Here is a 23,117-nt window from a genome sequence, read left to right as displayed (position 1 = left end):
TAAAAAATAAATATTAAAAAAATTAAAAATAAAGAATTCTTGTGGCTCTCTCTCTTTTTCCATGGGCACTTAAGGTCACAAAGCCATCCCTGGAATATTGAAAAGGTACTTCTGTGTGTTTGTGTGCTTTCTTTGTCATTTTCTTAAGTTATTAGAATAGTCAGATTTTGTGAACCCAGCATCAGGTCACCAGCTAGGATAGATGGCAACACACATTAAGTCCACCCTTGGATTCAGGGTAGCTGTGTCAATGATAGTTTCACTTCTCAGTATTGAATTACATACACATCCCCTTTCTTTATTTTCCCAAGGGAGATTTAGTGAGCCTCTAGATCAGTTCCCATTTTCTCAAGGGAAAAGAATTAAGGTAGGAGTAGAAGCATTGAAATATCTGGAGTCTTCTCTGAGGGCAGGAGGGCCAGAACTGCTTAAATGTTAATCCATTAGCTGTGTGCCAGACACCAACGACAGACTGAAAGTAGGGTCCACTGGGCCAGGTGCTTCGCTGTTTCCATTTTACTTCTCGATATGCAGTGGTGGGTGAAATATGGAACTTTCATGGAAACCACTTCTGTGAAAGAAGATATTAAAACTAAATGTGTTTATAATGTTGTTTTTTCACTTGTGGGAAGAGAAAACTCTGCCCATAATATCCCAAGTGAGAAAAGGTAACAAGAATGGCATAGCACCCACAGATTCTAATTCCTGTCCTGTAATAAACACGTCCCGGTAGGTCATCTGCAGGTAGCAAATTCTCCTGTCAGCTCCCTTCAATTGGAATTTCTACAGGGTGGTTTGTGTTGAAATAGAACAATTGTAGCCATTGCTAATCAAAGTGTAAAAGAAAAAAAATGTCCTATTTTGATGTTCTGTTACACTTGCGTCAAGAACTTAAGTCTGCAGAGAGGGTATTTTTTAATACTTTAGAATAATAATTTTAAACCACAAAACGAATAGGTATTGAGTTTGAGAAGCCATTTTCACAAAGGTGAAAGAAAGATCAGATGAATTCCTTTTTTGTCAAAACAAAGCAGGAAGTGGATAAGGCTGATGACTCACTTTCTTTACAGTGAGTCCTAAAATTGGGGGTATCCATGGATTCAGTCCTGACTCTGTTCCACCTACATCTGTTTACTCTCTTGGTTATTTCACCCATCCCATATTGTCCAGTACCAAGCATTTGCTGCAGATTCACAATTTTCTACCACCTACATGAACATTTCCTGAACTCCAGATCCCTTCACAAACTCCAGATCCAAATATTCCATTGTTTATAAAATATCCTCTACTAATATGTCTAGGACGATCTTGACTAAGTAAGCATGACAGAACCCAACCCCAAACTCCCCTTCTCTCTCCCAGCCTCTTCTAGTCTTCTTCATTCCAGGTAATAGCAATGCCCACACTACCATTTGCACAGGGGTCAACCCACAATACTTTTTCTCCCCATCTACATTGCCAATGTTGCTGCTTAATATTCCATGTCTATTCAGAATTTGGTCACTTCTCCCATTCTGATCCCTAATTTCTAAATCCTAACCACCATCATCTCACCTGGGATGATTGCAGAAAGTCTTTCAGAGGTATCTTTCCTCTTCCTGTAACTCTCCACATTTATGCTGGAAATAGCAACCAATGGTTTTTCTAAATGGTTTTTCCCAACCTGCCTCAAGCTCTTGCCTCACCTGGAGAAAGCTGAACTCCTCAAGACTCTACTCCAACACTGCCTCACCTCTCACTTTGCTTTGCTTCAATCATCTTCCTATTATTCTTCCAACAAGGCCAAACCTGTTCCTACTTTAATTTTTCTTCAATCTGTAGTTTCAAATACACCCAAGGCTCCCTCTGCCCACTTTGATATTTTCAAGTGGGACTTCTCTCACTAAACTATTTTTTTTCTACAACATTCTTCTTCCTGACCCTCCTCAATGACTCCCTTTTTTATTTCCCCTCTGCACTTGCCAACATCTGAGAGACTGTATACTCACCTTTCTTAATCTATGGGTTTACCTTTCTTCCCACTGAACCCAACGTCTCTTCCATCCATGAGAGCATTTTTGTCTGTTGTGTACCCTACTTTTTCTCCTGTCACTAGAAAAGTACACAATTATGTGCTCAAAAGTACTTGCTAAGAAATTTATATACATGGGATGCATGTACATCCCCCACATTTCAAGACTCTACATGTAGAGATATGAATGAATGTTCTCAGGAGCATGACATGAACTTTCTCTTTGAGAAAGTGGGTGATGCTCTCCTAGTCATCAATATGAAGAGATTCACTTCTAGTTGTTCTACAGGAAAGAACAGTAGCTCAGCAGATGAAGCAGAAGAACTTGATGGGAAGAAACTCCTTTTTACCTTGAAGAATGACTTAAATCAAGCAGTTTTGGTGTCTTCCAATACTCAGCACCTAAAATCACTTGTTTCAGGTTGCTGAAGTTCAGCAAATTGCTTACTAAGCAATGAGCAACTATCCTGCAGAAGAAGAAGGTAAATACACACTGGTCAGGGAAGCCTGAGAACCAGTGGACCAGAAATGTCAAAGTCTAAACAATAGAGGAATATGGATACAAATAGCACATGTCCAGAGCAAATTTCAACCACATAAAACATGTTCAGACTCTACCTCACTTGTGAGTGTGTTTACTTCTGTGCAATGTTACTTTTTTTTCTAAAATAATCAGAGTAGGATATCTAGGGCACAGAGTTTGGGTGGGTCCCCATGACCTTGTCTTTGAATCTTTGAGAATGTGTTTACTAAGGGTGGTAAACAGAAATGAGATGGAATGTGAGAAATTCATATTGATAAGAAATAGGTGTGCTGTGGGTTTCTCATTTCAACTTTTTAATGGTTCTACAAGTATAAGCCTTTACATGTGGAGTCCAAGCAGTAGCAGAATAATTCCAGGATGAGAGACAGGCACCTGAAACCCCAGGCATCAAAAGGGCCTATGTCCCTAGACCTGGCCACACACTGCAGTCTCCTTATCCTCTAAGCCACCTGAATAGGGTGACCTGGCTTCTATTCAGGACCACAGCCTCTATTAGCCAGACTTATCTTAAGTCCTCAGTAACTAGTTGTGTAAATCCAAATAATTTGCTCACTCACCATATCAGGAAAGCAAAGAGGTTTCTAGTTTCAGAGACCAAATCCAGTATTTTAACTAAAACTATAGAAACTGCTTAGGCTGTTGAAGTGCTTACTGTAGACTAAGGCACAGAATTAACCCTTGCACAAAGTTCTTACTCAGGAAGGGAGATACCATGTGCCCCTGTGGTCACTCCAGAGAGAAAGGGGGCTGGTATAGCCTCTGATATGCTCTTTTTGGGGTGATGAGTATGTGTGCAAGTCATCAGGAAGGCCTACAAACATCCTCTGATATGTGCTCCCTCCTACTGGCTGATTATTTATGGCCTAGATTTAGAATAAAAGATAAAAATAGAAAATATTGTTTAAACTTTTCTCAACAGTACAAGTATTGGTAATATATATATATATATATATATATATATATATATATATATATATATATATATATATATATATGACTTTAAGGAGCTCAGAAAATGGGCAAGACCAAGAGGCACTTTCAGCCACAGAAGCACCTGCTGGATGACTCCTGAGATGTCACCTAACAATGATACCTATAGGATAGGCTCTCACAGAGATAGAGGAATCAAGGGACAGGAATAAATGCTATGAGCAAGTTTTCAAAGTTTCCAGGGAATAAGAGAAACATTTTTATTAGGAATGAGTGGAGCTCTGTCTTTTCTCTGTGTCTTTCTCTTCTAGAAGCTCTGATGTTCACTCACTGCCCACATTGTCAATACTTATGCATAAACAGTTCTGGCAAGATAGGTATCCAGAGCCAGGAAGCAACATTTACAGAGAGTCTGTTGCATGTAATTAAAAAAACAAAGTATCTCTACAGGTTTGGGGAAACGTGGACAGATAGAAGAATGGCAAGAAGAGAGGGAAGGGAAAATGCCTTTGTCTAAAGCCTCTTCTGAAGATGTTGTTCTGTGGTTGTAGAGCATCTGGCAGTTTATAGCTGTGGTTTTGAGTTAGATGAGGCTTATGCAATGCTCAGGAAGAATAGGTCTATGCATTGCACATACAGAGGAACTTTTACACAGGGAGCCAGCTTCATGCAATAGCACAACTACCAGCTGTCAAGAACTTAGTAAAACATCTGCAAAGAGGCCCAATACCTATTCTCCAGGTCAGTGATGGTGGTTTTTATCCTTGTGAGTGTGGCAAAGAGAAAATCCCCAAGGGATTAAGAGCTAAGTGGAAGGGAGATATTTCTCCTAAAAAATAATTTGAAATAAATAGTCACAAAAAAACTGCCCAGAATTGTTTAGATTCACCTGAGCTTTCCTTGCAATCTCTGTTGTACTTGAAACTTTGCCCCACATCCAATCTTTGTGGGCATGGGGGCACCCCAAATACAGTGGACACCCCATAACACTCCTTAGGCAGCATGGCCTCAACTCTGTGGGAGGTAAAGATATGAAATAGGCTTTCCAGACAATTTCAAGGGCAGAGTGGACCTGAACTGAGGGGGCTCCTGAACCCTTCAAATGTTGACCAATTTTTCATGGCTACCTGAAGCAACTTTGAGTGGTATAACCACATACAGGAAGATAAGGACAATGCCAAAAGAGATAATAGAGAATCAATCTGTATACGGGGTAAAAATGGGAGTTCATAACCCACTTGAATCAAAGTGTGAAATATGATATATCAAGAACTATATAATGTTTTGAACAACCAACAATAAAAATTAAAAAAATTGCAAATCTTAAATAAGTGCATGCCTATAATCCCAGCCACTGGGGAGGCTGAGGCAGGAGGATCCCAAGTTCAAAGCCAGCCTCAGCAACTTAGTGAGGTCCTAAGCAACTCAGTGAGTCTGTTGGTCTATTTCTCCCAACATAGAAGGAAATGTCCTACTCAGAAGGTAGGAGTTCCATCTGTTTTGTTCCCTCTTTTCATTCAAATAGTAGGTACTCAACCAAGTACCTGTTTTGTAATAGTGGCTTCTCCTTTGGGAGTTGTCCTTGACAGGGTTACTTTTGCCTTCCCTCCTTTTGTCCAGTATTGTAAATTCTAAAGAAGAGCTGCACCTAAATTATGGCCATGTTAATTGCTCAAAAACTTCATTTAGATCTACAGAATCTAGAATATCTGGTGACCTTTGGATAACACCAGAATGTGTAACACCCCTCCTTATTCTTCAATTCTGTGTATCAATGAACAGGGAGCATATAAATTTCTAGGAGGTTTAATTTGTGTAAAATAAATGTGTTTGTAGCTAAAAAAAAAAGAAAAAGAAAATCACAGAAGGCCAAGATTGAGAATCACTTATGAATTCTGTATTCATGGGGTGTGAATCCATCTCTGGATCTTGAAAAGTAAGGAACTGGATAAGGATTAAATACAGAGAGATCCCAAGCTCCTGGGTCATGTTTGGCAAGGGGTAGATTATGTTGCAAGTAGATGCATGCGACTTGAACTAGGCCCCTGACTATCACCTCTTTTCTCATCTATCCTTGTTCATGGTGTGTGTGGATGGTCCACTCTGTAAAAATGACTTTGAAGTAAATGAAGAAAAAATAAACCATTGTCATATGTACAGTCTACTTGGGGAGACTGGAATTTTCCATGTAAAATGTGTACACAGTGGGAGATTGAGTTCAATATTAGAAAATCAGAAAATATGATCCATGTGGTTATCTCCTGCCTTACCTCCTTGCAGTGGGAGCTCAATTGCTTCTGAGCTCCACAAAATGTTGAGAGCCACAGCCGAAGGGGCCCCAGCAAACTTCCAGCTGCCAGCAATCCAGCTGCCGGCTGATGATTGGCTCACAGCGGCCCCAGCAACATCTAGCTGATTGGCTCCTCGGCCCCAGCAACATCTAGCTGATTGGCTCCTCTGCGGTGATGCTCATTGGACTGTTTCCCTGCCCTTTCAGACCACGGAGCTGCTCATTGGGGGACTTTTTGGCTCTGCCCACGTGACCCAGCCAATCGGCCTCAAGAGCAGGAGGATTGTGGGAGGTGGGGAGAAGCTTGTGGGGGGAGAGACAGGCTTGTGGAAAGCCGGTGGTGGCAGTTGAGGCTCTGAGGGGTTTTTCCTGAGAGGCTGTTTGTTTGGCGTGTTTGGTTCTAAAAATAAAGTTAGTTTCTTTTGACAAGTGGCTCCTGATTGTGCCCAGCCAGACTGCGGTATTTGGTGGCCCGTACGGGGAACGAACCCGCGACCTTGGCGTTATCAGCACCAAATAAAACAACAACAAAAGACCACTTATCTATATTGATAGAATACATACTTTGAAACATAATGAGATTCACATACATGCAGATGATCACATATCCACATACACAGATCAAATGCTGCCAAATGACTGAAATTCCTTGTTTATTAATTGGTTGGTTTGTTAACATTTCATGTCTTGAAGTTGAGATTTAAAGGTCAACACTTACATTAGAAAGAGTCAACAACATATATGAGAATTTACAAGAAAATGGGGAGATTGAGATAAGAATAATAAACTGAACTGGAAATCATCAGATGTATAAAATGTGTGTGAAAGGCAAATGGCCAATAAGTACAGGGAAAAAATTCAACATCTTTAGACATCAGGGGAATGCAAATCAAAATTACATAAGATTTTATATCTCAGAATGGCAATTATTAAGAACACAAATAACATTGACAAGGATGTGAGAAAAAGGTACATTCATACATTGTTGCTGGGAATAGCAAATTAGTGCAACCATTCTGGAAAGCAGTATGGAGATTAATCAAAAAAGTAGGAATGAAACTCCATATATACTAGCTATCCCATTTCTTGGTATATATCCAAAAGATTTGAAATCAGCTACTACAGCCACATCAATGTTTCTATAAACACTGTTCACAATAGCCAGGTTATGGAATCAACTCAGATGGCTCTCAATTGATCAATAAATTAAGAAAATGTGTCATACGGCATTTTACTCAGCCATAAATAAGAATGAAATTGTGACATTTCCTGGTAAATGGATGGAACTGGAGAACATCATCCTAAGTGAAAAAAAAACACAGACTCAGAAAATCAAGGGTCAAATGTTCTCATATGTGGAAGCTACAACAAGGTAAAGGGGAAAACAGAGACAGGGAAGCAGCAGAGTTGAAGGAGATTGATGAGGAGAGAGAAGGGATGGGAAAGAGTAGGAAATGAAGAATTTGACAAAACTATTCTGTGTGCATGTATCAACATACCACAATGGATTCCACCTTTGTATATATCTATAAAGCATCTACTAGTGTATGTATGTGTGTGTGTGTGTGTATATATATATATATATATATATATATATATATATATATATATATATATATATATATAACTACAAGGTAGACCAGTAGAACAAAAGAAGGAGAATTAGCTCTTAAAGCTAATTTGTCTCTTAGATCTTCTGAAGGGATTTGTAACTGGGCCTAGAGAAATCCCCAAAGTCCAGGCAGCATCCCAAATTCATTGTGTTTTGGGTACAATTTTTCCCACCATCTGGAGGAGCCTCTAACTCTATGTGATGTAAGTAAGTCAACTCTCACCCATCCTATGACCTAGCAGTCCTGGAGGGTTGAAATAGGAGTTACATTAACAGGCATACACCTGAATTGGTGTTCACATGAACAGGGACTGCAAGCATTCTCTGTGAAAGAGAATGGGGATGTCTGACTTGTCACTGGGTAGATGGGGAGTGAGCTATTAGTTACTCCAGGGCAGTACTTCTGAGCTACTCAGCATGAGTTTTCTTCACATACATGAGAGGGATTGTCTTGTATGTGTGGGACCAACCCATTATTGTGCAGAAAACAGCCCAAGCTACAGCTCCTGTGGGTGCCAAACCACAGAATGAATAAGGGTGACTTTTGAAGTAGCATACATAGCCAGGGTCTTAAAGAGAACCCAACAAAGTAAGATTTCAGTCCCCAAAGATATTACTTTGGGCCTGGGTATTTTTAGAGGATGTGGAAGGAAATATATAGGATGCCATGAAAATCATGGAGATAGGTTGTGAGGAATCAAGCAGATAAGAGAACAGGAACCTGGTGACAGAGACTAGAGGGTGAGCAGATAAAGACATCAAAATTCTGGGTCTTGATCAGATTTTAATCACATAAAAGCCATGTTCTGTTGTTCTGTTCCCATAACTTGCCTGAAACACAAGAGCTTTGGTTAAGTTGATTTCTGCTGCAATAATAAGTTTGTGGTAGCTAGGGCAGAGACCTTATAAAATTGCTATGACAGCTGTTCAGAGTGTATCTGCTGAGTATGAGCAGGAGAAATGGGAGAAAATGTGAGAAATATTAAATAAACCTTAGGTGTTTATCTGTACATATATTCCTCAACCCAAATAACTGTACAAGGATATTATACTGATTTTCACCATCCAATTAAGAATCAAAGCAACTGAAAGGGTGAGAGACAACAAGATTCTTGACTTTGGCAAAGCTCAAGACTAAGATTCCAGGTGACACCCTCCCTCCACGTGCAGAGGCTTTTGCAAAGAGAAAAAGGCCAAGACCACAGTTTGGTGAGGAGAATTGAACCAAGGAGTGGAAATGAAGACACATGGATTTCTATGTTTCTATAATTAGATGATATTCCTTGTCTTCCAAACAAAAGATATTAGATGAGGTACATTAGATATCAGATGTTTTCAGTGAAAGTCACTAACCATTGACACCCCTGACTTTCACATTAGAGGATGTGGAAGGAAATATATAGGATTCCATGGGTAAATGACTATAAAGGAGTGGTCAGAGAAATAAATTTTGTCTGTGACTGGCCTCTAAAAATTTCCCAAGTATTTAAATTATTTGAATGGTTTAAAGCTGCCCTTTAGCCTTTCAAGTCCCTAGCTCTCCAAATTAAGCATCCAAGATTTGTTTCCCTCAGTCCTACAAATCTTTAGTTCTGCTTTTAAGACTATATTAAATCCAAAGTATTTTCTTGCCCACCAGTTTCTGAAAGAAAATAGATTTCTTTTTTTTTTTTTTTTTTTTTTTTTTTTTTTTTAATCTTGCCCTAAAGGCAATTATTTATTTATTTATTTTTTAATATTTATTTTTTAGTTTTCGGCGGACACAACATCTTTCTTTGTATGTGGTGCTGAGGATCGAACCTGGGCCGCATGCATGCCAGGCAAGCACACTACCACTTGAGCCACATCCCCAGCCCTGAAAATAGATTTCTTATGTCAGAGATGAGCTGCAAACATTCTTACTGGAAGAACAGAAATTGCTGTGTCTGATCAAGAGCTCTTTGAAAGCAGGAAATAATTTCTACACAGACTTGTCCTTATCTTGCAGCCCAAGTTCTGCATGCTTGTGTGGCTACCACAAATAAAACATGGGCTGACTTTCATCTGAACTGTGTGTGAAGAGCTGTAGGGCTTAAATTATTTTTGACATTTGCCCTGCCCTCACAGGACTCTGGCCAACAGCATAGAAGGGTATTTTCAGAATACTCAATTTCCAAGAACAGAAAAGTGAAAACAAATTTCTTTAAACCCCTTTTCCCAAGAAATTGAGGCATGCCTGGGAGTCAAATGTGAAAGTCTCCATGGCCAAGGTTTTTGCCTGTTCTTGGCACGATGCTTGAGGGGAGGGCACGGGAGCCTAGGCAGGGAGATTCCCAGTGACCGAGGAGAGGTCACTCCAACCAACCTTAGTCTTCAAGCCAGGCAGCATCTGAATTGAACTTAGGAAATACAAGCTTAAATAATACACTACCACCACCACTAACAATAGCAAGAAGAAGCAGAAGAAAAAAAAAAGAAATGAAACAAAAACCCTACCCAGTAATATAGATCCTGAATGTATGGTAATAAAGAACTCTTTTTCTTCTCTATTGGAAAAAAAAAAGGAAGGAAGGAAGGAAGGAAGGAAGGAAGGAAGGAAGGAAGGAAGGAAGGAAGGACAAAAGAAAGAAAACATAAGCTTGATTTCCATGAGCTTCCCTATGAGCTCCTCACAGACCAAGCTCTATGGGAATGAGGTATAAAGATTATGCTTGGTCTATGTCCCTGGCACAGTTTCAAAAATACTTGGAATTTCCAGTGGTAGTAATATCTTTGTTAACTCACTGTGTGCTCCTGATAAATCATGAGATCCTATATAGGAAGAACAATAAACAAAGGGTTCAGATTTAATAATTGCCCAGAAAACTTAACAGAAATCAGAAAAGTTACTAACAAGTACAGTTTTAATATAAAGGACATACATAGGGCAAGATTTTGAAGAGAGTGCAAAGCTTTCATACCCACTTCCCATGGAATTAGGATGTATCACCTTCTAAATATGTTAATGCATTTTTCACCCAGGAAGGGCCACTGAGCATTGACATCCAGAGTTTGCATTGGGTTTCATTATGTAGAATAATTGATTAAATCACTGGTCATGTGATGGATCTCAATCTCTAGACCCCTTCCCTATCCTGGATTCAGTATTTCCAAAATATAAGCCTTTAGCCAAGTGGTTGGAGTTTCTAAGTGACCAGCACTCCTGTTGAAGCTATCTAGAAGCACATAACAAAATTGTATAATATTATTTGGAGTCAGAGTATGATAAGTTATAAGTGCATACTATAAATTCTAAAGTAATAATTAAGCTCAGAATGAAAGCTAACAAACCATTAGTGAAAACATGGGACAAAATTTTTAAAAATGCAGGAAAAAGGAACAAAGGTAATACAAAACAGAATAGAAAACAAATAGGAAGATGGAAGATTTAAATGCAATCATATAAATAATTGCATTAAATAACAATGATATAACTATAATTAAAAGCAGAGAGAAGGCTTGGCACAGAAGCACACACCTATAATTCCAGTGACTGTAGAGGCTGAGGCAAGAGGATCACCAGTTCAAATCCAACCTTAGCAATTTAGTAAGTGGAGAGGGTTTTTGAGATGGATGTGAATGGGCTCATGGAGTGAGGTGATCCCAGAAAGTAGGGTCCACCTTGGAAGGGGGTGATGGGAAGGCACTGGCAGACAGAATAGAGGATTAAGTTAAAGGTGAGGGTCAAGAGAGCAGCAGGCGAGACTGGATGGAAGTATATATGAAGGGAGAGGAAAAATATAACCCCCAACTTTGGGAGGAAGTCTCTTCCCATAAGGGGAACAGGGCACTATGGAATGACTAAAAAGGAGTGGGTAAAAATTATAGAGCCAAAAGCACAAACAAGACTAGGTGTCTGTAAGGGTTGGTAAGGTTTACCCTCTATTCCAATAATATAGGTCATAGAACAAGTAGTAGGCACCCAAGAATCATTGAGGATGGAATATGTAGCCCTGGTGTCTAGGAGGAAGGAGACAGGCCTACCTGAACTATGCAGAGTTACCCTAGGTTCCTGCAGAGTGATGCTAGTTGTTGGGTGACAGGGACTTGGGCCTAGTCAGTCCTCTGCAGCCAGTCCTAAGTGTTGGAAAGGGGAATCAGAAGGGCTGGATGGCTGGGGGCCATTATGGGCTTGGGGACAGTCAACAGTCCAGTGTCCTTCTTGATGGCATTTAGGGCAAAGGCCTGGAGGCTTTCGAGGCTTGGGACATGTATGAGCCCAATAACCAGTCTGACCACATTTAAAACAGGGTCTGGGTGGTCCTGAGGAGCTCTCCCACAGGCCAGTGGAACCAGGGACAGATGGTGAGGCTGGATGGACAGCTTGAGTGAGCATCTGATATTTCTGCTTCTTGTATCTCCTGTTATACACCTTAAAGGCCATTCCCAGAACCTCAGCTTGGGAAGTTAGGTGCTCCCTCTTGAGGAACCTTAGTTTGACTTTAATATTGGGGAAACTGGGCTGGGATTGTGGCTCAGAGGGAGAGCCCTCACCTCATGCATGAGGCACTGGGTTCAATCCTCAGCACCACATAAAAATAAAATAAAGATATCATGTCCACCTATAACTAAAAAAAAATGGGGAAACTCTGGGAGAAAAAGTAGATTATTAGTAGTTGTCTCCCATCTAGAGCCTCAGGGTCCAGATTAGTATAATGTAATAAAGCCTTGGTCAGGTGATCTAAAAATGCTGAAGGGTTTTCATTCTTATCTCAGATGACTTCCTGGAACTTTTCAGTTGATAGCCTTATGGGCTGCCTTTTTAAGTCCTGCCATGCGGCAATTAATGAACTTGTTTCTATTAGTCCCAATTGGGGTCCTGATCAGGAACTGCTTCAGTGCCAGTTGTATGGGCATGGGAGGCCTGATGAACCTAATCAGCGTAATTTCTAGCTTGCTCTCAAATTTGCCTGTGCTCCTTGGGCAGGGGGTTGTTAGACAAGATCATATGGACATTGTGGAATGTCAAATCATATGATTGAATCAGATATTGAAACTCTTTGATATATGTGGTGGGACTTGAAGTATAGGATACAAGTTTCTTTTCTATCTGTGAAAGATCTGACAAAGAGAAAGGCATATAAACCCAGATTACACCATCTACCCCATCCACTTCATGTAGAGGACATAGAGATGCGTCTCAGGCTGTGGCAGCCTGTGAGCTTGTGGCAGGAAGAGAGAAAGGTGAAGGGGCTGAGGGGACAGTTGCTGAGGCAGCTTCATCAGAAAGAGAACTGTGGTATGGTAGAGGCTTATCTTCTGGGTAGGGGATGTAAAAGCTAAGAAGACTTGTGCAGGAGAGCAAGAGTTGTAGAGAGATGGCGTAGAACAGAGAGGAGAAGGCCTGAACATATGATACCTCTTTCCATTTTCCTGAATGCTCACAATAGTTGAAAATATCCCTGATAATACTGGATCTAGAGTGCCATTAAGCAGCCATTTAGAGTCATTATTCAAAGGATATTTAGGCTAGATCTGATTGCACAATCAGATAAGTTTTGGAGGTTTTAGGTCCAGAATGAGAGAGAGATTACTCAAAACCCGGACCCAAATAAAAGACCATCTATAGATTCAGTCAACAGTAGGGATGAGCTGTAGCTATGAAAGCTGTGGCTTGGGGTGCCTCAACCACATGGTAACAATGGGAATGCCAGTCATTTCAATGATCATTTCCTGGCACCATAGGTCATTTAGGTCCATCAGAGGCAGGGGTCTTACCTAATTGTCTGGTGGTGGGTGCAGAGAGGGTGTTTGGCAGAATGGAGGGCCTGGTCCCATGATGGAATTCCCATCAGGGCCTGGGGATGCTCAGTGACCCTCAAAGAGGGGAGTTGGCACACTGAGGAACCGGATCCTGGGTTTCGGCACCAAAATGAAAGGAAAATGAGGAACGAGAGATGGGTAAGTCAGAAATGAAAGATGGAGACCAGGCAGAGAGAAATACACATGAGAGTTTATTTGTCAAAGCTGACAAATAAAGGCCATCTCTCTATAGGAGAGAGAGAGAGACTTTTTCCCTCTGGAAAAGCAGAACTCATCAGAAGGCAAAATTATGTAAATCGATTCTAAATGTTCATTAAAGTTTTTGCATCTAGAGATTTTAAAATATTTTAGTTCAGAATTTAAAACAGACTTGAGTTTTGGAACTTCTATGGGGGAGGCTTAGGAATCAGAGTGGGTAGATCTTAATGCAGGTGGTTAAGGGTTGGGTTGGTATGAAGGAGTGGTGAGCCTTTCTCAGAAAGGCCTTTGGGCAGGAATGCAAAACGTTTTCCTTAAAATGGTGGGTGTCACTTAAGATGGCCGTTCAGATGCTAAGCAAGGACCTTATAGTTATAATAGTTGTACTATAGTTATACTATACTACCTTTGATAGGATTTTTTTCCAATTTTTCATTTGTTCTTTTTAGATATACATGTGATTAGACGTTTATTTTGAAATATTGTACATACATAGAGTATAACTGATTGTAATAGGATCCCATTCTTGTGGTCATACATGATGAAGAATTCCACTGGTTGTGTATTCAATTGCTCATGTTTTGCAATATTTCTTTTCACTTTGTTGTCTTTTGGTACTGGACATTGACCTTGGGTTGCTTAACCACTGAGCAACATCCCCAGCCCTTTATATATTTTATTTAAAGACAGGGTCCTGCTAGGTTGCTTAGGGCCTTGCTAAGTTGAGGCTGAGGCTGGCTTAGAACTCATGATCCTCCTGCCTCAGCCTCTTGAGAGGCTGGGATTACAGTCAAGTGCCATCATGCCTGGCTGATTTAAGTATTCTCATTGTTCTGAAAGTTCAGCTAAGCAGAGATCAAGTTACCAGATGCATCATTATCCAAACAGAAATTTTGTTCTCACAGGCAAGACCCATGAGACCAAAGAAATAAAGACACAGTGAGGTATTGTTATAGGTTCTAGGCATTTTAGACTGAAGCCTCTCTAAGGAGAGGGGTTTACTCCAGATGAATGAAGTAGGGGACAAGCATCATAGCTGCTTTTTTTGACTGTATCTAAAATTTATATCTTAATTACGTATTGTTAAGTTTTGCTTCATTAATTGTAGAACTGGCAGCTGTATTGCAGAAAAAGTCACTCAAGACAGGCCCCCATCATGTCCAGATTTGAAAGTGTTTTGGGATCAATAAAATACACCAGAACACTTGTTTTACTTTATCCAAAACAAGTAATAAATGTCAAAGTGTTGATCTAATTTATATCTTAATTACCCCATGGACAAGCTTCAGGCGCCTTTCAGAGACTGGGTGGATCTGAGGTGCTCATATCTTGAAGGCCTGACATAACTCACACATATTGATGAGCTGGGCTCACAGGCCTTGGTTTATAGACACCACAGAGCTCTTCCCCCCGCACTCAGACCTTCAGTCCTTACTCTTAATCACAGTCCCCTACATCCCCCCTTTGTACCGACAGGGCTTCCTTCAAGATTTCCCAAGTAGTGCCAGGCAGGTGAACACTCCTGGGTACAGTACTGATGAACTTAAATATTTTAAAATCTCTAGCTGCAAAAACTTTAATGAACTCTTCAACATTTAGAATTGATTTACATAATTTTGCCTTCTGATGAGTTCTGCTTTTTCAGAGGGAAAAAAATCACTAACCCTGTCTGTCATCTGGGAAGAAGGCAATATTGAAAAAAAAAAAAAAAAACCCCACAGTTGAAAATACTGAAAACTCTTGTTTTTGTGATAGATGTTTTCTCCAAGGACACCCAAGACCCATTTAAATTGTCCTTTACTATCTGATTGAAGGTCAATAAATTGAAAGTCAAAGACCCCCCAGGGTCCTTGGAAACATTATGATTTCTGGTGTGTGTGTGTGGGGGGGGAGGTCATGTGAGTCCTAGTGCTGAATGTAGCTTGTTGACAAATGAATAAGAATGAGAACTTCCCATGGACAAGCAGCCTGGGTCCTGAGAGCCTAAATTCCATTTCCCTGCCCCCAGCAATTCATTCTGGTACCTGACCAATGTGCTGTGTCCCAGGGCTCCTTTGGTCTGTTGTAGATTCCTCAGTGCCTTGTGGTTCACCATGGCCATGCTGCTGGTGGTGCTGGGCTGAGTGTGCAGGGTGAGTGCCTGGGTCAGACTTGAGTCCAAGTGGCTTCTGAGATCTGTCATCTCCTGCACTGTGTCTCTTTTTACCCTGGCTCTGCTTCTGCTAGGTCAAGTTGTCTGGCTTCTATTTAGTCCACTGGGTTCTGCTGCAGCTTCCAGAAGTCAAGCCAAATCACTGAGACAACAGGCAATGATGTGAGCAGCAGAGAGAAAAAAGCTAAGCAAGTCATAGCAGCTAAAGAAGATTTTTTAAAAAATATTGTGCCAATGGTGCATCATTGCACATTGGAATCTCATTAATGAATTTGGGCATATTTTTACTTGTTATTTCTTGTGATGTGGACACATATGCAGTCATATTTAAACTTGGATTTAAAGAGTCACTGATACAGTCAAAAAAAAGCAGCTGTCACAGAGTCTTTGTGGTAGCCTATGCAATGCACATTGGTTTGCACCAAGGAAAATCAGCATTACCTTAGTCTCTGTGCCCTTCATTGTCAGGTATTTTTTTGGGTAGAAAAGTCACCCAAGATAGGCCCCCATCATGTCCAGATTTGAAAGTGTTTTGGGATCAATAAAATACACCAGAACGCTTGTTTTTCTTTATCCAAAACAAGTGTAATAAATGTCAAAGTGTTGATCTAATTTATATCTTAATTACTTATTGTTAAGTTTTGCTTCATTAATTGTAGAACTGGCAGCTGTATTACAGAACATTGCATGTTAAAATCAAGCAGAACATTGCATATTTTAAACTTTAAGGTGGAAAATTCTGATGAATATTTCTTTCTTTCTTTCATTCTTTTTTTGGTACCAGGATTAACTCAGGGGTGCTTAACCAATGAGCCACATTTCTAGCCACATTTTATATCTTATTTAGAGACAGGGTCTCACTGAGTTGCTTATGGCCTTGCTAAGTGCCTGAGACTGGATTTGAATCCTCAATCCTTTTGACTCACCTTCCCCAGCACTGGGATTACAGGCATGCAAAATAGTGCCCAGCTGAGTTTTTAAATTAATTATTGGTACTGAAAACCTGTTTATTTTAGATCACACAATTTGGATTGGTTTTAGTGTCCTAGGATTTTTTTTTTTTTGTACTAGGGAGTGAACTCAGACCACTTTACCACTTAGCCACATCCCTATAAGGAAAGAATCAAGTGAAGGAAATAGAAGAGGTAGGTCAACAGTAACAGATTTATTTAGGACAAACCTGTGGAGGTGGGGCTCAGTGGAGACTTTTGCTTACAGCCTGAAGTAGAAATAGGGACATGAAGGAGTGGGGGGAATTCTTGCCATTTAAGTGTTCCATATTGAACCAGTTGCTTTTCAGGAGTTCAGCCCCAGACAACAGTTTCCTTTCTTCATATGTTTGGGGTTTCTTTGCATAATGATAAAGTACTGTCTGGGTTTAGGTCGGGTTGAGTTGGAATGACCCTGAGGTGACTCTTACTCTAAGATGGAGGATATGTTTCAAAATGGTGCTGCCTAAGTCAAATTTTCCTAACAACTCCCAGTTCTTTTAATTTTTTATTTTGAGATGCTGTCTCCATTAAGTTTCTGAGGACCTCATTAAGTTTCTGAGGCTGATCTTAAACTTGCAATCCTCCCACTTTAGCTTCCTAAATTGCTGGGATTACAGGTGTGTATCACTGCACCTTGCTGGTTTTAGTGTTCTAGGATTTTAGGGGGTGAGGGAACAAATTGCTATATTCTTATGGATTAATTTTACCTATGTTAGTAAATATCATGTTTTTGAATACTTATAATTTTTTGCTTTATACATTTTATATTCATTATAAGGCCTTGTACACAAAATGTCAGCAAGACATGAGTTAACATCTCAAAATCAAACAATCTATAGAATGTTCCTCTTAGAAGATTGCTGGTGAGGACCTGTCTGCAAAAGCCCCAGGGGTTGATCTTCGCTCAAGCTCTTGAAAAGCAGTGATTAGCTGGTTTTAAAAATTCCTCTTCTGGCCAGGTGTGGTGATGCTTGCTTGTAATCCCAGCAGCTCGGGAGGCTGAGGCAGGAGGATCACGAGTTCAAAGCTAGCCTCATCAAAAATGAGGCACTAAGCAACTCAGTGAGACCCTGTCTCTAAATAAAATACAAAATAGGGCTGGGCATGTGGCTCAGTGGTCAAGTGCCCCTGAGTTCAATCCATGGTACCAAAAAAAAAAAAAAAAAATTCTCCTTCTGCTGCCCCCTATGCAGCATCAACAAAGAATCTCAAGTAGGGGTGACAGGAGATGGAGAAAAACACAGAGACAAAGAAAACATAGAGTCATTTTCAAGTAAAGCTGGGGCCAAGAGGAACACTGCACTCTGATGGAGGAAGAATGACCTAGAACTAGTTCCACAAGTTTATTTTATAGGGTCTTATAATCAGGAGGTTAAACTATAGGGGCATTGTAAATTTATCAAGGCTTGTGAGTTATCAAGAGGCTTCTTTGTGCACTAAAAGAGCTAGAAACATTTTTGCAGCTATCACACTGTTACGTGGTAAGAACATCCTGCTGCTACCAAGAAGCCAAATGTCAGAGCTGAATGTCAAGGCTGTTATCATCCTTGCCTTTTGGCAAAGAAATGTTTCCGAGGCTTGGCTTTTGCCAATACTGCAGATCAGCTGATGACTGTGGGCTCATCTGCTCAACACAACCTTTCTGTGATTTGCTGTCAGCAGATTGTAGTTTAACCTGTAATATTCTGCAAAACAGCTGCCATTTCTACAATTAATGAAGCAAAACTTAAAAATATATAATTAAGATGCAAATTAACTCACTTTGACATCCATTACACTTGTTTCAGAGAAAGAAAAACAAGTGTTATTTATAATATATTTCTTTGATCATAAAACACAAATCTGGACATGATGGGATCTATGTTAGGTAAATTTTCTGAAATTTTATTAAGGTAGGTCAAGGTTATTTGTCTGCTAAGGTAAAATATGAAAACCTTTCCCAGTGGTACTGGCCTCACATGGCTCCTGGAGACCATATTAGCAGAAGAATTTGGATATCACAGGTATAAAAAGGTAAGGCAATCTTAGCTCTTCTTAGACAATCTTTGTTTAACTATCTCTCTCTCAAACTTCACACATTTCAGAAATGTCACAATGTTTACATTGTGTTGCTTACTAATGTTTTTTTAATTAAAATTATACACACACGTGCGCGTGTGCACACACACACACACACAAAGATTTGTGCCACTAATATTGGAGACAGGAATTCTTGACTAAGTGTGGGTAGAAAAGAAATGAGCAGAATGAGTAGGGATGTACAGGTAAAAGCTTTAATCTTTTAATAATGGTCTACGTTATGCTTTGAATATAGCCATTGTTGCTTTGGACTGCAATTTATTTTTAAAATGGACACATTTTCTTTGTTTTCCTTACTTCCTGCTCCTACCTATTCTCTTCCCTACCCTAATCTCAAGGGAAACAGGATTAATTACCTTTCTTCCCCATCCTAAGCAGAGTTATCTGTACTTGAGTACACATCCACCATAGGAACAAAGTAATCCAGACTTTGGGGATGGCACTAGAAGATCTCAGAAATGACTATGTCCCAAATTAAAAAGACAACATGTGGAATGTAGCCTTTAAATCAACTCAATAAAAGCCCCTTGTTTCTTCTGATGGGCAGAATCACAGCCTTTGGGACAAGAGTCTCCTGTGTTTCTCCTTTGCTAGCAAAGCAATAAATGTCTTTTTCTCTTTTCTCGAAACCATGTCCTCAGTATTGGATTGACATCATGGACAAGAACCAAGCTTTTAGCAACAACCAAGTAAAAATAGAAAAAAGGGCTTAAACCTGAGGAGATGGGGAACAACTCAAATTGAGAAAAAAATCAGTGTTGCCCCTGTTAGGGAACAGAGAGATGAGGATGGTGGGAATAGAGGCTAAGAGAATAATTCTATAAAATGGGCCCACTGTGATGACCCCCCTCATGCTTTATTTTCCAATAAGCAGTTTACCTGCTAATGTCAATGAAAACTACCCAGGAGATCCTTGTGATCAGATCCTGAAATTCAGGGAGATAATGATAATTCCTCCTCACAATAAAATCTGTAACAATGTATGATTAAGAATCCAATTAGAAACTGTTAATGTAATCCAAGGTGACCTAGAGTTGCCATGGCAGTTTAAAGTCTGATATCATCCTGCTGTCAGTCAAAAGTCAAAGTTGGACCTAGGCAGGACTCTCTGGAAGGTTCCCTGGGACCTCCAATAAAACTGGAGTGAAGGAGATGCATAAGGTCCCTCTCCTCTCTGACAGGATCTACTCTATCCCTTGAGACTGTCCCTGTTTCTTTTTTTTTTTATCCCTTCAATAAACTCATTCCTATTACTCTGAGTGTCTTGTCTGAAATCTTTCTGAGTTCATCACAAAAAATGGGGTTTGAAATGGGGAGTCTTTGTGTTGCTTCAGTTCTCTGAAGGCTGTAGTCCTGTGAAACCATGACCACTCTAGGTCATTATGGCCCATGCTAACCGGTTCTAATTGGAATCTCTTGTTACAGATTTTTATAGTTAGAAGGAATTATTACTATCTTCTTGAGTCCTGGGATCTGATCTGTGAAAGGGTCACAAAGGTTCTCCCTTCAGGATGGTTTGTGTTCCTCATCAGAATTATTTCAGGCCTGCATTTCTCCTGCAGGTAACAGGCAGTTTGCTGAGAAATATAACATATCCTATCCACTTAACCCAGGCAGGGCTCCAGGTAAATTGCTTTTTAAAGATTAAAGCACATGGGGGTCAGCACAGTGGGCCCAATTTATACAATTTTTCCCGCCACTTGCATCTGTCTGACCCCTCTAACAAGGACATTTCCATAGCTGAGCAAGATGCCTAATATTGATACTGAAAGTTCAGTCCTTTTTCCCTGATGTCAACTCAATAATGAGGTCAAGATTTTGAAAAAAAAGAAAAAAAGAAGTTTTTATTGTTTTGCTTAGAAAAGGAGAAACAGGGGATTCCTGTTCCAAATGCTGCAATTCTAACTATTAAGGGGAATAGAGAGCTATTTAAAAGGTAATTCAAAGACTAAACTCCAGTTGGGCCTTGTCAGGAGTCCTAATTTATTTGTAGCTGTGAAAGATAGCCCTTTTTTAGATCTGCAGATGCCAACTATGCAGTCTAATTTTCTTCATTCCTGTGGTCTGTGAGTTGAGGGGCAGATAACTTGACCTAGGATGAGAGGAAAATTAATCTTGCTTCCCTATGATTAGGGAAGGGGAGAAGGAGAAGAAGGCAAAAATCATGTCAGTTTTAAGGTAAACTACAGTGACAGAACAGCAAGGGTTATGTTCAAAGCACCAATATTAGGTATTTTCTCCTGTGGACTGGGCATAGTCTTTCTACTTGTCTTGTGTTTAAACAGTGATTCATTAACTTCAGACACTTAGTAATACTAGTCTCCCATTCAGATACTTAGTAATGCCTATGCAAAAACAGTGATGGACACTGAGATTTCCTGGCTTAAATGCTTACATTTCAAATTTTGATTGTGTGTGGAGTAATGGGAGAAATTGAAAGAACAATCAATAAAACTAATTTTATACCAAATAGCCAGCCCTATTGTTATTTTCTAAATCTCAACCCCATTCCATTCCTACAGCCAGTGGTCAAGACAGGAAAAAAATGACTGGAGAGGATGAGGAGACCAAAGGGTCAGGGAATTAAAACATTCAGTGAACTCACCAGCCAGATAAACAAATTGCTTGTATTTATGTTGCTTTGAATGGAACTAGGGAGATGAAACCCATCTCTTTCAAAAATGTAGGCTATTGTTCTCCTTTAAATTGTTTTGATAAAATGATCAGCTGTAATTCTGTGAAATAAATATCTTTTCAAAGTTAAAATTTAAAATAAATTCTGTACAGGCAATATTGTAAGGTCCTTGCTTAGCATCTGGGTGGCCATCTTAAGTGACAGCCGCCATTTCCCCACCCAAGGACATTTCCTGAAAAGGCTCACCACTCCCTCATACCAATCTAACCCTTTACCACCTGCATTCTTTCCCACCCTAGTGTATACCAACCCCGCCGTTAATTGCCCACATTAGGACCTGAGCCTGGCCCATAAAAGTCTTTGTGACAAAAAACTCTTCTGTGTATTTCTGCCTGGTCTTTGTCTTTCAATTCTCACTTGCCTGTCTCCTGGTTCCTTGCTTTCCTTTCAAATATATGTTAGTATCTGAAAAACAATATATCTTAACATGCATGTGGCCATAAGATAGAGTCAACAAAATCAATCCCTACAAACAATTTTTATATTAATTACAAATGAAACTCAAAGTATTTTAACTTTATTACCTGCGTGGGCTCTCTCTCTCTCATCCAGCGAGGAAGTCCGCAGAAAAGGGTAGAGGAAAGTGTGGCTGCAAAGTTGCTACTCAAGACGTCCGGAGACCAAGGAGGAAACAGGTCTGATTTTATCGAACAGTTACCATGTATATATACTCAGGCAGTAGCTAAGCAGATTACAGGCAGCCACCAATGCAAGTTCTGCTAAGTGACCTTGCAGTGACCAATCCAGGAGTGGGCCATGGAGCAAGTACAGGAACTGCAACACATGCCCTCATGCCCAGGGCTGTGCCTAAATGATCTGCCGCTTACATGTCTAGCATGAGGGGAGTGGCCTACCTCTCAGATGCCCTTAAGGTATGCCATGTATGCAGTACTCCATGCATTTGTCCCCACAATCACCCATGGCAAAAATTGACTCCTTTCACTCAGGGGACTGTCCCATAAAGTAGGGGAACAGGGAGAGTTCAGGTTGATTGTGGACTACTCTGCCCCTCTATATGTCAGTGTGTTGAACCCATGACACACAAAAAAAGACCAACAACTCCAATTTTAAACCAAATTAAAGCAAGCTTATATTGTGTACACAAGAGAGTTGGTCAGTGATTGCCTCACCCAAATGCAGGGCCAGAGGACAGTGTCTGGTTTAAGAGCAGGGAAGTTTTTATAACAAAAAGTTACAAAGGTGAGTGTCTTGGGAACTTATAGCTGACAGGTTCTGGCAAGTGAAATACAAGGGCAGATAGCAGGTAATGATCTACATGGCTTAACATCTCAAGGTAGGGAGCAAACTCAGAGAATTAATGAGGAGCACCTGGGATTTCAGGGAGGGTTGTTATTTGGTCAGGGAGAACTGGGCACAGGTAAGTCCAAAGCATGGGCAGAAATCCAAAGTAAGTTTTTAAAACATCAAAGTATGGTCAGGCCAAATAAAAATCTTAATATTTTACAGTAAAACATAAATGAACTTTTCATGATGAGATGGCTCCCAATCTTAAAATGAAATTAGGCTGGGTTTATCAAGTGCCCTTCACTTCTTAGAGGACAACTTCCAGCATAATGGTGAATTTGAAGGACAGTCTCCTGCATGTACAACTTTTACTACAAATAGTATTTATTTTTACCTGTGATGGGAGAAAAAAGAAAAGAAGGTTATATGTACAGTTGCTGCAACAGTAGGAATGATTCTCCAAGAATTTAGGCAGGTGTTGTTGACTTTTGCTGGTTTACTTCAGAGGTTTGACTTAAAGAATATAAGCAGAAAGAAAACACACACAATTGTCCTTCTTATGCCAGTTCAATTCATCGTTGCTTTCCA

The 23,117-nt window shown here is 40.1% G+C and overlaps 1 long non-coding RNA gene across 1 annotated transcript; it reads right to left on the bottom strand.

The window, feature by feature from the left end:
* Nucleotides 1–302: 302 nt before the first annotated feature.
* LOC139705671 (uncharacterized) lies at nucleotides 303–21,868 on the bottom strand. Its single transcript, XR_011707495.1, has 5 exons — nucleotides 21,809–21,868; nucleotides 15,391–15,660; nucleotides 13,124–13,259; nucleotides 2,362–2,478; nucleotides 303–571 (listed from the first exon to the last, which is right to left on the bottom strand). It is a non-coding gene; the product is annotated as an uncharacterized lncRNA (long non-coding RNA).
* Between the last annotated feature and the right edge of the window lie 1,249 nt (nucleotides 21,869–23,117).

This window comes from Marmota flaviventris, chromosome 5, assembly GCF_047511675.1.
Source record: "Marmota flaviventris isolate mMarFla1 chromosome 5, mMarFla1.hap1, whole genome shotgun sequence".
Classification (NCBI taxonomy): Eukaryota; Metazoa; Chordata; class Mammalia; order Rodentia; family Sciuridae; genus Marmota; species Marmota flaviventris.
The sequence above is the reverse complement of the archived record's forward strand: the minus strand, read 5'-3'. Positions and strand labels throughout refer to the sequence as shown.